This window comes from Ictidomys tridecemlineatus (genome assembly GCF_052094955.1).
Source record: "Ictidomys tridecemlineatus isolate mIctTri1 chromosome 12 unlocalized genomic scaffold, mIctTri1.hap1 SUPER_12_unloc_4, whole genome shotgun sequence".
NCBI classification, from domain to species: Eukaryota; Metazoa; Chordata; class Mammalia; order Rodentia; family Sciuridae; genus Ictidomys; species Ictidomys tridecemlineatus.
In genome coordinates this window covers 999,873-1,012,241 of record NW_027520962.1, presented here as the reverse complement: position 1 = coordinate 1,012,241, position 12,369 = coordinate 999,873, and the positions used below count along the sequence as shown (strand labels likewise).

General features: G+C 34.5%; 1 pseudogene; it reads left to right on the top strand.

Annotated features, from left to right (window-relative positions):
- Positions 1 to 7,567: 7,567 nt before the first annotated feature.
- LOC144372330 (mitochondrial fission regulator 1 pseudogene) lies at positions 7,568 to 8,973 on the top strand (annotated as a pseudogene).
- The last annotated feature ends 3,396 nt before the right edge of the window (positions 8,974 to 12,369 follow it).

The window sequence follows — 12,369 nt, the reverse complement described above, 5'->3', positions numbered from 1 at the left end:
TAGTCATCTTTATAATTATTAGGTATGGTCTTCTGATGGGGTTGGGGGTGGGACAAAGTAAAATTTATTAATCTACTAACTCATTAATCTATTGGGAGCAGAAAGCAAAAATGGCTTAACTCACTGATTTTATTTATTGCACTCTAGGTGCTTTTATAAGTATCTACAAATGTCTTTTACTAACACAGAAAACAGCTGTGGATTTCTATCAACCGAGGCCAACTGACTATGTATTAGCTATGTTTACTCTTTTATATCTAATTCAAACGGAAGACCCGATGTAGGTGAAATTTCTTTTCTAACTTCGGCATACAAGATTATTTTTTGGGTGGGTGGGGGGGAACAATAGTTACCTTGGTGAAATATTTGAGATCTCTTTGTGGTATTTGGGGGATCTGTTGTGTGTTAGAGTGTATTTCAATCCTCCTGTATTATCGTGGCAGAAAAACTGTGCTGTTACGTAGTTGGCAAACAAGATGCCTTTGGAAACTTAATAGTAGGTCAATGTGTCTATGGAATATTCTGAACTCCTAGGAAATTTTGTTTTATATTATCAAGCATTATTTGGTTTTCATTAGTGGAAAATATAATTAGCTCAGGCTTATCAGTAACTCAGATGAGTCATGATTTTCTCAGATCCACTTGAGACACTAAAATCAAATTTTGTTGAACTAACACCATCTTTAATTATGGTGAAATCCAGACTGGAAATTTATAAATTGTCATGGAGCAACTTTTCTCTTTGATTTTTGTGAAGTTTCAGTTATTGGGTAAACCTCCTTTGGACCTTAGCTCATTCAGATAAAAATGGTCCCATAACTGTGTTGCATGAATGTTTGTAATGTACACAGGCATATACATTTGAAAATAATAAAGGAACAAAAGTTTACCATTGGAACATAAACCACAAACATACATTCCAGCACATGTGCTTGGATTTTTCTCAGTGGCTTGCATATGTTTGTCCATATGTACATGTATAAAATATACAATTGCAAACATGTCAGTGAAACCTCATATGATGCTTTTATAGTGACATGCATGTTTAATGTACAAGAAAAATATTTACCAATGTACTGTCTTTTGACTCCTAAAATATACATACTATACATGCCAGAAACTATTCTAATGTGACTATTGATGTAACTATTAAAATGAGGTTTCACTGTACATTCATGCTGTGAAGAGATTCAACCTTATAGTACATGTATATGGATACAGACAATGAGCCCTCATATTCCCGTTTTAAGTTACAGCCAGCTTATAACCAAATCACTACTATCACCACCACCAAAATTTTCAAAAACAGTTGTTGACTACTAAAAAGTAATCAGTGGACAGGCCTTTTTTAGGAGCAGTAAGCACAGTGGTGTGATTCTATTTGGGAAAACATCTAAGTTGTACAGCTGTATCCTCCTCAAAAATCCGGTGAAGAATGCTATTTTTCTAGGCTGAGCTTTTGTTATAAACCTAATATTCTGAAGGCAAGAGTTACAATCCTGATGTGTCTTTTTTTTTCATTTGTTAATTCTGAATGTATTTTTAACAGAGTGATTTTTTTGACTTACTAGTGTAATTTGCATTTTAAAAATAAATGGAAAAACAATTAAGTTTCTGAGCCATCCCTGAAAACCCCTGTTACTTCTCACAGTGTATTTGATTATGTCATTGACAGGGGAAACCCTATCAAATTTACATGAAGGCACTGTCATCTCTGCAGTGCACGGATGTGTCAGCAATGAAAAGAAACTGCCTGGTTGGGGCACCATCCAGCTCAGTCACAGGTGACACGTACTTGCATTACCTCCTGACACTGAGGCCTTGACTTTGAAAGACGGTCTGCAATGGACCTACTGTCTTTTGGAAACCTTCCAGATTTAGAGTTGGTATCAAACTAATAATTGATGAAGGTGTTAAGACCCTGTGTTAAAAAATATATATATTTGATTAAATTATAGGTAGAGTTTTGGGGGGTTTTTCATTAAATATATTTTATTTTCAATAAAATAATTTCAACTACTTATTTATTGCCCCTTCAATGACATAATCAACTGTGTTATTAGAAAATTGATATTCCCCTCAACAGAAGACAAATGTAATGCCATGCTATGGGGTAGGAGAGACAAATAGAAAGGATGAAGCCCTGGCAACTGATTTTGTAGCCCTTCATCTCAGCCAAGGTTCACAATAGGCACTAAGAGGAGAGAGAGCCACTGGCTCACCTGCTTCAGGCTTAGGGGCCACTGAGGCTGTGGGCGTCCCCCTCCGCTGCATGCAGACACATTGCAGCCCCTACAAGTCAAAGTACTCAAGTGGGTTCAAAACAAGGACAGCTTTGAGGCAGTATATCAAGGAGCTGAAGATCAACTCTCAATCCTTGATTTGTCAGTTGCATGGGGAGAACCTTGTAAATGATCAAGCCTGATCTTACTTTTGTTCCCTGTGTGAAAAGACTGCTGTGACGGTGTTCATTAAAGTTGACGTGGATGACCGCCATGCCGTCAAAGGCACACAACATCTCAGTTGCCTAGAAAAAGACAAAATCAATGGGTCAATCATAAATATACATATGTATTTACCTTAAAGAAAAGATTCCTTCTTCTGCAGGTCTCAGTTAAATAAATCATGAGCGTGGTTCATAACAGGCAGAACTAAGGTATGCATTTGGTAAGTACTGAAAAAAAAAAAGAAAGAAAGAAAGAAAGAAAGACCCTCTGATACAGTGAAGCCCATCCACTTTGTTTCACTGTGATATCATGAATGAATGGCTCCTTTTCTTTCAGAAATATAAACCCATTTTTAAAATAGGCCATGTTTAGAATAAACCTTTGAGAATCCAAAATCTATTCATTATACAGACAGTAAGATAAGGCCTGGAGACATTAAGAAATTACACAAGGTGAGCATGTATTTTAAAAATGCAAAATTAACTCACATTCCACAGCAAATTCTTGTGTGCAATCTGATCAGAAAAGAATAAATCAAATCTCAGGCATTATCAATTGACCCTGGACTTTGTAAATTGAAACACACCATGAAAAGGAAGACCTAAAGACATTTTTAAATCATAAAATGCTTTTGAATTATTAAGTGTTATGTTCAATATAGTTTCAATATTAAAATATATTTTATTATATGTTCTTTTGAAAACCATCAATCTCTACCCACATGTAAACATGTGGATATATGATTTTATGTATTTATCAATTCTATTTAGTTACAGAGAAGATTTTCTGTTAATTTCTTTTACAGTACATTTAAAAATAACTAATATTAGGATTATTTAAACAGTTTCATTTTGGATGCTTTCTCTGTTTGTCAAGAAAATTCTTCCTTCAGACATTTTATCTATCTTTCCTAAAATTTCAACACTCAAGACATATCCTCAAGAAGCCTTGGCATTAAGATTCTTACATTTCAAAATATAAACCCCAAAATTATTTTCATCTCATGTAAATCTTTGCTTAGGATTTTTGTCCAATTCTCTTTTCATTTTATTACATCTACCTTTCACCCACAACCAAAAAAAAAAAAAAAAAGAACAAAATCCATAATCGACCTTATATGTAATTTACAACAAATTAGAATATTGAAACAATCGTTCTTTTGATAGCGACGGGAGAAAAATATCAGAAACATCAATTCTACGCCTTTTTATTCAGCAAAAATTTAAACCAGATTAATACTTTCAAGGATTATATTTGCAACTGAAATCTGCGTTAAGTATTATGAGTTATGGTTGCCAGTGACAACACAGAAAATAAAGGTGAGTCTGTATTAAAATGGATGAAAGCAGGTATTTTTATATTCTCTAGAATGAGAACAAAGATCATTTTAAAAAATCTTTAAACATTATGGAATTTAGAAGCAATGAGAAAATTTTGATGGGGGATAATGAAAAGTGATATTGGTAAGTTAAATTCATAGAGGAAATAAATCCCTTTACAAGCCACAGGTTGATGATCTTGCACAGGCTAAATTGTTACTAAAATTAATGTCAAGCTTTTCTTTGAGAGTGCCTTAATAATGTGGCACCTTAATAATAAAACAGTTATATTTTTAACTACTTCTTCTACCCTCATATGAATTTAAGCTATAACAACAAAGGAATTAAACAACTCCCAGAAAAAGATGGCAAATTGGTGCTGTCACCCCAAGAATGATGGATTGATTCAATTAATCAGTAAGTCATTCCTAAGAGTCCTTCAGGGAGTTATTTACCAGAGGCATACCCCGTTTATTCCTTTCCAGGCGCCTGTCATTTTTCTTCATTACTCTTCTAGCTTTACTCATTATATCATTGGGGGATATGCTGATCTCCATGTGCAGAAGGTTTTGCACACAGCTGTCCAGACATAGATCTTCCAAACTTCAAAATAGAGGCCACCAAAACACCTGAGCCTCTTGTCATTGTTATTTCAAGCTGACCAAGACCATCTCAGGTTGGAGTCTGACAAATGGACACTGACTTACAAGTAGTCATCGATGGGGAAGTATCAAATTGACTAAAGGCTGAAAAAAAGAATCTTTCATTCATAAAGATGTCACCACCTTGTGTTCCATTCTGTGGGACCAGCCTTACTATGGATGACCTCCCATCTCCAAAAACAGACAGGTAGAGATGGACCACTCTGAGAAGCTGGGACCTATGCTCACAGCTCATGGTAAAACAGGACACATTCAAGGATCATGTAGTTTTAGATACCAACAAAAATTCTTCAACGTGAAATGTTTCTGCTTGTAATGGGCCAAATCATCTGTCAGTTTAGTTCATAGACACAAAGGATTCTACCACACATCTGCTAGAATGACTATTATCAAAAAAGAAAGAAAGAAAGAAAGAAAGAAAGGAAGAAAGAAAGAAAGAAAGAAAGAAAGAAAGAAAGAAAGAAAGAAAGAAAGAAAAAGAAAACAAGATTGGTGAGGTATGTGCCAAAATATGGAAACCTTGTACACTGGTGGTGGGAATGTAGATGATGAGTACAACCATTGTGGGAACATTTTTAAATCAAAAATAGAACTAATAATATGTGTCCAGTGATCCCACTTGTGGGTACATATGCACAGGAAAAGAAATCAGTGTGTTAAACTGTACTCTCATTTGTAATATAGATTAGATGTGGAATCAAAGTGTCCATCAAACAGAAAGAAGTATGAAGAAAATGTGATAGGTAGATAAATATAGATATATGAATAATATTGAGCTTTAAAAGAAAAGGAAATCCTGTCATTTATGACAACACGGACAAACCTGAAGGACATTATGTTAAATGAAATAAGCCAGGCAAAGCAAAGATAAATACTGCAAAATCTCACGTGTAGAACCTAAAAAAGAAGTTATAAAATCAGAGAGTGGAATGGAGGTTATCAGGGTCTGGGAGGTAGGGAGAATTTACAGATATTGGTTAAAGTATACAAAATTCCAGTTAGGAAAAATACGTTCAGGAGACTGTGACACAACATGGTGACTGCAGTCAGCTAATAATTATAATATCAATGACTATAATAACAACGTGCTCTATACTTAAAAATTGGTAAGAAAATAAATTTTAAATGTTCTTACTGCATAAATATAATAAGTATGTGTGGTAATGGATATATTAATTGTTTTGAATTAGCCATTGAATAATACATACCTACAGCTAAAAATTTATATTGCTGTATACCATAAATATACACAATTCTTGTCAATTAAAAGACCTCACTCTGCACAAAAATCAACTCAAAGTGGATCAAGGACTTAGGCACTAGAACAGAGACCTTGCACTTACTAGAAGAAAAAGTAGGCCTAAATCCTCACCATGCCAGCTTAGGAACTGACTTCCTTAACAAACTCCTAAAGCACAAAATGTGAATTCAAGGATCAATAAATAGGATGGAATCAAACTGAAAAGCTTTTTCACAGCAATAACATGAAACAATCAATAACATGAAGAGAGAGCTTACATAATGGAAGAAAATCATAAATAGAGCATTAATCTCCAAGATGTATAAAGAACTCAAAGAACTTAACACACACAAAAGAAACCCAAATAACCCAATCAATAAATGGGCTAAGGATCTGAAGAGACACTTCACGGAAGAAAAAATGTGATTGATTAACAAATATATGAAAAAATGTTCAATATATCTAGCAATTAGGTAAATGCAAATCAAAATTCCACTGATATTCCACCTCACTCTAGTAAAAATGACAATTATCACAAATACAAGAATGAAATTATAGCTCTGCTGGTAAATGGAGGGATCTGGAGAATATCATGTTAAGTAAATTAAGTTGATCCCAAAGAACCAAAGGCCAGATGTTTTCTATGACATGCAAATGCCAATTCACAATAAGGGCTGGGGTTTGGGGGGATAAATAGAGGTACGATGGATTAGACAGAGTGGAGTGAAGGGAGGGGAGGGTTTATGGGGGTAGGAATGATAATAGAATGAATTAGACATAATTACCCTATGTGCATATATGATTACATGACCTGTGTAACTCTACATCCTGTACAACTGGAAGAATGAGAAGTTATTCTCCATTTATGTATGATGCATTCTACTTTCATGTATAACTATTTAGAACAAATACAAAATTAAAATCAATTAATTTTAAATAATAATATATCCAAGAAGAAAAAAACTGGAGAGGAAATTCATGCTAAATCTTGCTATCAAGGATGGTTACAGAGTTTACATGACCCAGGGAAAATTAAAAATGTGAGTTTCCCTCATTCAAAAATTAAGAAAAAAGTACTGATAAAGGTGGTCAAATACAACACATTTCTCTTTAACAATATTTTATTACTTATAAAGTATAATTATGGTATAATACTAATACATGAATCACAACACAGAATTATAAATTATAAAAAGAATGTTGAAGTGTAATAATTTTATTAATAGTATTAATTTAATTAATACTCTATTAATAGAATATCTTGATTGATCATAAGAATTTTTTCTGATTTATTTTTCTAAAACTTTATTAATAAGTCATCAAAATGTATACTTTTAGCAAGTTAATTTTCAATCAGTGTAACAGAAGTTGATTTAAATCACTCCTGGCAAATTCACCTCAATTAATTTTTTTTATTATTTTGACTTTTGAGAAGTATCTTTCTGTGGATGTAACTATTACTGGAGTTGTTAAAATGTTTTATAGACTTTGACAATATTGGGACATATTTCTAGTAAATTATTTTTAAAATAATTATGTAGATAATTTTGAATATAAATTTTAGTCATCTATACCTGAAGATTCATGGCACAATTCTCCTAAAAGGATTTAATTTTTCATAAATATTAGTCATTAAAATTCAGATTTAAAAATTGCTTTATAATTATCACTACTTTGTATTTGTATTAAGTCACTTAAAATTAAAGTTAAAATTTTAATTTTTAATATTTAAATTATTTTTAAGTTTTTAATCATCTGTATTTTAATGAAATTTCATTAGAATTCTGATTTTAAATTTAAATTTAATTTCAAATAAAAACCTTTTCTGTGGTATATTAGTGTTTTTCCTGAGATTTCTCATAATTTGTTGACTCACTGAAAGTGTCTTCATGATTTTTTTTATAATTCAAAATACTTGTTTATATATTCTATCAATGATTCTTCAATTACAAGAAAAATAATTTGAATCTGAAAACCTGAGTAGCTGGAGAATATGCTGGCTGCTGAGGAATAGGGGTCGGGGAGGCAGTCAGCGTGCTCTAACGGACCATGTGCTGCTATGTATGCCTGAAGTACCTGAAATGCAAATTTAGGATGACTTTGCCCTCTGAATGCTTGTCTGGATTACGCATCTGATGAGAATGGTTTTCAACAAGTTGGAGTAAGCATGCAATCAGTGCTTTGGTCTGAAAAACCATATGAGTTCATCTGGAAGTATCATAAGGAAAATTGTTACTAACTTATCTCTAATTCAGTGTCTTGGAGTTCAATTTCAACTTAAAGCCGTGCAACAGAATGGAGTCTCAACCATCCAGGAAAGGAGGCAATGTTGTCTTTTGCTGATATTGCATGGGTAGCCACAGAAGAAGGAGAGTAGAGTACTCAGTAAGACTAAGGACAGAGGTAAAATCAAAGCCACCCCTTCAAAATGACCTTCCTTTCTTTGAGAAGCCCCCAAGTAGGCATATTTCCTTACCAAACTTATGTCCAGAAGAGCCTCCACCGAAGACTGCAACCCTAACCAATGAGGAAGCCCTGCAGAGAAGATCCATGCACTTGACAATGAACTTGCTATATTCAGACCTCGGATTAGCAAAAAGTGACCCTGCAAGAGCAACAGAATCTCACTGCAGTAGGTGACTTGGATTCTACCACATCTATTATCACAGCCCCAGCACCACCACCACCTCCCATCCACCACTCCACTAGAGCTCCAGCAAAGTAAATCTGATATTGATCTGATTAAAGAGTGAAGAGAGCAAAAAGCCAATGCTGGAAAGATTTTGGCTAAGAATAATCCCAAGAAATCAGATGTGCCAAATATGCTAGAGATCCTTAAAAAGATGAATAGTGTAAAACTTCAGTCAGTCAAGAGTCAGAGGAAGATGTATAGCCCAAGCCAGTGGGTGCTACTGGCCCTGCTGCCCACATAGCAGAAGCTCTGAAAAAGAAGTGTACTTATGGATATTGAAGCAAGGTGAATTTGAAAATGGAGCTACAAGGTCTGAATCAGAGGCCACCTCAGAGACAGCAGTGTTGGGACCACACATGTTGAAGGCTAAAGGAAAAGTAAAGGTTTTAGTTGAAATGTTTCAAACTCCTACTAGACAATGAACTGAGAAAGACTCCTGTTTCAACTGGTGGGTGAGGGCTGAATTTGGCTAGTAGACATCAACACTCTTTAGTAAATACCTGACTTTAGTATTCCATGGTCTCCCTTTTAACCTTGGGATTAAGCAATAATAGAAGCACCATAACTTTGTTTTTGCTTTTATGAGATGGTCAGTTCTGGATCTTTCCATAACCTACTGAATTCTCACATGTTTTTCACATCTAGCCAAGATGTGGAGGTTTCCAATCTCAAAAACATTTGTAAGATTTCAAAACATAGAAAGGACATTTTTTAATTTTACTATGCCTTTTAAAATTTCTTAACACTAATTTATCTGTATAAATGTTTTATATACAGATATTTGGATCTAAAACAGTTTAAAAATTGTTACTGAAAGACAAAAAAGAAAGAAAAATAATTTAATAATAATAATTTGTTTTCCTCATTAATAACTTATTTACTTATACATTATTTAATAATAATAATATTTTGTCTTCCTCACGAATAAGTTGTTTATCTGAAGTTTCATATGATGATGAAATTTTTTCTATCACTATAACTACATTGTGTAGGTTTAATTTCTATTTGTAAGGCTGTGGATATTTGTATTGCAGTGTTGCAGTAGTTTTTAGAACTAGAGACTCTGAACTCTTTCACCAATTCTAGTAACTCTCTGACATGCTTTATTGCCACATGCATGAGTTCGCTTTTACTTTGTAATAATTTACTGACGTAGTCTATTGCCTGAGCACCAGAGAATAATTGAGCAGGAGCTGCAGGACTTACTCTCCTGGGAAACTGACAGTCTTCTCATGTTTTCAAACAGTTTGGGTCCCTTTTATTCCCTGGATTCAGCTGCTGCTTGTGTTGTTGTTATTTCTGTCCCCACTGCCAGTCTGGTCTCCAGTTCCTCCCCAGTCACCTGCTCAGCCCACTGGCTCCCTGGACTGCCCAGAGGCCCATGTGTTCATGCCTGGTGACAAGGCCAATTGGTCTGCACACTGTATATACCCAGGACCCTGAGCAATGTCACTGGGATCACAAACATTTGCCTGTGTATCCTCTCTGCTCATTTCATGCTCAAAATAATATTGCATGAACAGGTCTATGAAGTACCAAATCTTCTGAGAATGGGGACCACGTGCAACTGCACATCATAGGTCCATGAAGCCAGTCCTGCTTGCTGGAGAGGCCAAGAGCAAATCTTTCCACACCTACTGCCACTTCATCCTTGTCCCCAATTTTTTACTAACATATTACACTTGTTAGTGAAAATAGTTCTGGGATGCTTTCCTAAGAATGATGAATGATTATGTTTCCAAAACGTCCAATATACTGGGTGCAGTGGCACATGCCTGTAATCCTACCTACTCCAGAGGCTGAGGCAGGAGGATTGCAAGTTCAAGATCATCCTGGGCAATTTAATAAAACTCTGCCTCAATACATATATACACATACAATACACACACACACACACACACACACACACACACACACATTAATGTGTTCAATCTCCAGTGCTGCCATCCCCATCTCAGAAGAAAAAAAAAATATATATATATATATAGAATACCTTGTATACTAAGGCTCAAAACTTTCAACTCTGGTTACATGAAAAATCAGTCATGTTTTTATTACACCTCTATTAAAGAGATTTTATTTGGATACCTGAAATTCATTATATTGCATAGATATTAACATTTCATACTTACAATATTTTTTTTTGGAGGGGAAGTACTGAGGATTGAATTCAGAGACATTCAACCACTGAGCCACATCCCTGGTCCTATTGTATTTTATTTAGAGACAGAGTCTCACTGAGCTGCTTAGCCCCTTGCTTTTGCTGAGGCTGGCTTTGAACTTGCCATCCTCTTTCCTCAGGCTTCCAAGCCACTGAGATTAGAGGTGTGCACCACCATGTGGCCATGTTTAAAATTTAACAAAGCAATTCTGGGTATGTAAATCTATGTAAATTGAAGAAAGAATTTAAAACAAACAAGGGTTATTCCTTAATAAAATTATACAATAAGACGTGTTAAGTTAATCATAGTATGTGCCCAATGCATTTGAAATAAGATGGATTTGTTTTTTAAAAGCATGAAGAAAAAAGTACAACTAATTATAAGGACTTGAATTGAGATGTCAAATGACTAAATTGATATTTGTGTAACTGAAGATTGCACTCCTTTCTTCATATTTTCTTTGTGGATATACTTTGGAAACATTAATGTGCAAAAGCCCCCTTATGTTTTTTCTCTTTTTTAATTTCCTGCAACGTAAGATAATACTATTAAGTATAAAATAAGTCCCATACAATATTCTGCATGGTTGCTACATCTAAATGGAAGACCCAAATTCTAAACCTAGTTATTCTGTCACCAACTCTTCAATTCCAATCTCTGATGAAATGTCCAGAAAGTAGTTCATCATGCACATATAAGTAGCTACATTTTTCTTTAGAATGTGAGACCCTATCTCTTTGAATAATGTCAATCTCACTCACTCAGAATTGATAATTCTACCCTATTCAAGGAATAACATCTGCTCATTCTACTCCCACTCTCTCCTCCCACAGAAACACTCAATTTGAACAAGAAATGGAATTTCTTGATAACAAGGGCCATTGTGCAGAGAGTAATACAAAAAGAGACTAGAATGATCCCTCCTCTGGCTTCACTGTGGTCCTACCATGACCACAAAACTCCCTCACAAACACCATTTCCCTGTCTGTTCAGAGAGAAATAAAAGCACAGTTAATTCTGGGAAAAACATGGTACTTATAATATACCATGTTTATAAATTATCTTCTCCATCAGTTCTACTTGTGCTTGACATTTAAAATTGAAACTAGCAGAGAAGTGCTGAGCTGTAACAGAAAGACACCTGGAGAAGAGCAAGCCAGTTCTTGTAAAGTATTTGTTTCCAGTGTCATTTATTCTTTTTTTAACTTTTTTTTAGTTGTTGATGGCCACAATATCTTTATTTTATTTTTTTTTTATTTTTTTTATTTTTTATTTTCTTTTTTTTATTGGTTGTTCAAAACATTACAAAGCTTTTGACATATCATGTTTCATACATTAGATTCAAGTTGGTTATGAACTCCCATTTTTACCCCAAATACAGATTGCAGAATCACATCTGTTACATATCCACATTTTTACATAATGCCCTATTAGTAACTGTTGTATTCTGCTACCTTTCCTATCGAACCCAGAACCTCACACATGATAAGTGAGCACTCTATGCTGAGCCACAAACCAGCCCCCACTTCTTTCTTTTGACACAGGACAGTGCTGAGTTTAGGCTGAAGATAAGTAGAAGTGCCACCGTGAGGCCCTCAGGCCACTGTTATTTCCACTGCATCATACGGTTGCTAATGATGTCATATCCAGTCCATTTCCAGTAATTTACCCCTGAAGACTGGATGTGACGAAAAGAAGAAAGTTTCTAAAATTGATCAGCTTCTGTCTATCTATCTACTTCTAAAATGTTTATGAGAGTTTGCTGTAATATTTGCATAATCCATCCATTGGGATTCACATCAGTTTAGAAAAATATAGATTTTTTTATAACACTGAATACTTGTCAG